The sequence below is a fragment of the Pteropus medius genome, unplaced genomic scaffold (assembly GCF_902729225.1).
Source record: "Pteropus medius unplaced genomic scaffold, Ma_sr-lr_union100, whole genome shotgun sequence".
NCBI classification, from domain to species: domain Eukaryota; kingdom Metazoa; phylum Chordata; class Mammalia; order Chiroptera; family Pteropodidae; genus Pteropus; species Pteropus medius.
The window spans coordinates 9,790,833-9,794,180 of record NW_024355205.1 but is presented as its reverse complement, the minus strand read 5'-3'; the positions used below and the strand labels follow the sequence as shown (position 1 = coordinate 9,794,180).

At 36.4% G+C, this 3,348-nt stretch overlaps 1 pseudogene; it reads left to right on the top strand.

Annotated features, from left to right (window-relative positions):
• The first annotated feature begins 1,667 nt into the window (after positions 1-1,667).
• LOC120598775 (heterogeneous nuclear ribonucleoprotein D-like) lies at positions 1,668-2,559 on the top strand (annotated as a pseudogene).
• Positions 2,560-3,348: the final 789 nt, after the last annotated feature.

Genomic DNA, 3,348 nt, shown 5'->3' with positions numbered 1-3,348 from the left:
AATACTTATCTATAAACAATATTTACCAACCTTATGGTCTCATGGTAGTGGTTATCCCTGAGATTTGGGATAGAGTGCATGAGGAAGAATGGTAGGCAGCCTCTAAGATGGTTTCTGATGATTCTCATCTTCTAATACTCATACTGTTATATAGTCACTTTCCTTTAGTATGGGCTGGACCTTGCAACTCACTTTAAAGAAATCAAATATGGTAAAAGTAAGGGGCTATTACTTCAGAGATTAGGTTATGAAAAGATAGTGACTACTATCTTGAGTGTTCTCTTTTGCTTGAGGAAACCAAATATTGTGTTGTGAGATGCCCTATAGAGGGACTCATGTGGCAAGGAATGGAGGGAGGCCTCTGGCCAACAGATAGCAGGGAACTAGGCTCTTGTTCAACAGCCCATAAAAAACTAAATTCTGAAAACACCATTTGTGTGATCTTGAAAATAGATCATCCCTCAGTCAAGCCATCAGATGATACCATAGCCCTGGCTAATTCCTTGATTATAGCCTTGTGAAAGACTTTAAAGCAGAAGCCCTTAACTAAGGCATATATAAATTCCTGCCCCACAGAAACTGTAAAACAGTAATTGCCTATTGTTTTAAACCATTGAGTTTGTTAATTAGCAATAGATAACACCTACAAGAAGGGTGATGAAATAACTGAAAATGTCTGACAGCTTAGTAAAATCAGCAGGTTTTCACCAAGGCACTTGTTCCCATTCTGATTTTATCTTCATGTTGGTAGTAGCCTTAACTCCACTCAAATCTATCCAGTGCTGTCCTAGTGATATAATGGAAGCAACATGTATAATTAAAAATTTTCTAGCCACCATGTTTAAAAAAGTTAATAGAACCAGGTGAAATTCACTTTAATATTATATTTTCTTTAACTCATTATATTAAAAAATATTCTTATTTTAACATATAATCTACATAAACAAATTATTGAGATATTTTACATTTTTATACTAAATATTAGAAATCTGATTTGTGCTAAATATCTCACTTTGGACACTAAAATTTCATTAGAAACATTTGGTGTATATTTCATAAAATGTGGAGTTGAGAAAGTAGAGTTGCAGCACAAATTTTTTTAAAAAATATATTTAAAAGTTTTCCAAAAATGAAATTGGGTATTGTTTTTAAATTAAAATTAAAGAAATTTTAAATTCCATTTCTCGGTTGTACTAGACATATTTCAAGTACTCAATAGCCATATGTGGGGAGTGGTTACTATACTGGACAGCCTGTTTCTAGAGATTATCTCTCCTGAGACAGTACTTTTCCCCCTGCCCTCCTACTAGTAATTTCTCTGTGTAACTTTTTGGCTAATTTGGGTTATATATTGTTTTCTAAACCAATCTCTATAAAGGAGGAATGATGTTTCACTTCAGAGTTGTTCTCAGCAATCTGTGTGGATTAGATTCATCTGAGGAGATTTTTGTTCCCAAGTCTCACATTCAGAAATTCTGATGGACTTAACTGGTGCTGAGTCCCATGCTGGTATTTGTTAAGAGCTCCCAGTGGAAGAGGGATAAACAATATAGAGAGTGTGCCAATTTACCAATTAAAACATAATCTCTGGGCTCTTCTGTCGTCATTTTAAGTCCAGCTCCATATGATGCTCTGCCACCGCTGCTTCATGCCAGCACCCTGCAGGGGACAACTCTGCCACCATGGAGAGCATGAATGAGTACAGCAACACAAAATTTGCAGAGGGCTCCAAGATCATCCTGGGTAAGAATCAGCAGGAGGACTGTAAAATATTTGTTGGAAGCTTGAGCTGGGGTCCAATCAAGTAAGATCTGACTGAATATTTATTTCAGTCTGGGGAAGTTGTAGATTGCACAATTAAAATAGACCCATTCACTGGGAAGATTAAGAGGATTTGTATATTTGCTCTTCAAAGATGCTGCTAGTGTTGATAAAGTTTTGGAACCGAAGAAACAAACTGAATGGCAAATTAGTAGACCTCAAAAAGGCAAAAATTTTAAAAGGGAAAGAACTTCCCAAAAAAGGTTTTTGTGGGTGGACTGAGCCCAGATACTTTCGAAGAACAAATTAAAGAATATTTCGAAGGCTTTGGAGAGATTGAAAATGAATTTCCTATGGATACAAAAACAAATAAAATAAGATGATTTTATCACATGCAGATGAAAAGCCAGTAAAGAAATTGTTAGAAAGCAGGTATCAAGTTGGTTCTGAGAAGTATGAAATCAAAGCTGCACAACCCAAAGAGGTATATAGAGAGAAACAACAACAAAAAGGAGAAAGAAGTGCTACAGCTGGTGGAGGAAGTGATTCTAGAGGTCATGGCCAAGGTCAGGGCCAAAACTGGAACCAAGGATTTAACAACAATTATGACAAGGACGTAGAAATTACAATGGTGCCTATGGCGGTGATCAAAACTATAGTACCTGTGATTATACTAGGTATAACTATGGGAACTATGCGTATGGACAGGGTTAAGCAAACTACAGTGGCCAACAGAGCACTTATGGCGAGGTGTCTCAAGGGTGTGGCAATCACTAATACAATTATTAGCCTTACTGAAGGAGGACATTGGGGAGAAAATAGGAGGGAATTGCTAAAGTAAGCCATCTTGCAGGACAACATTGAAGATTGGCCTTCTGTTGATTTAAGACGATTATGTAAAAGACTTTCTTGTGTACGAGGCACAACTGTGCCCAATTCTATATAGCTGCCAATTCGTTTTCTTTGTTTTTACTTTGTTTTTTGTTGTCTGTGTGACTCAAGGTGAATTTGTGTTTATACAAATTTTATCTTTATGACTTCATTTTAAATCTTAAATAAATACTTTCTTATGTGAAAACAAAACCAAACCAAACCAAAACCAAAACCAAAACCAAAAAAACAATCTCTGGGATAGACCCTGGGCATTACTATTAAATATAACAACAACAGAAACAGATTACTCTAATGCAAAGTCAAAGAAAGGAATAAAAATAACTCTTGGAATCAAGGTCCAGCCTTGAAATTTGCATAAGATTCTCCTGACAATACCAGACTTCCTGAGAAGGAAATATGATTATCAGGACAGAAAGCCCAGTTTTGCTAGAAAGGAGACACACATTCTGTGTAGATAACCAGCCATGCCTACTATATGTTCGGGATTTTCCTTCTAACTCTAAGATTTATCTTTGGTCTCCATGGCTCTGTTACGCTCCTGGTCTCCTGCGAATTTAGTGTTCCCCTAGGTTCTGTTTGCTACTAGATTCTTTCATAACTAAATTTTGCTTTGTTTCTCTCTTCTTCATCTTAGGTTTTAACTTCCACCTATAACTTGAAGACTCCTGGCTCCAACAAGAATAATCCATAGCA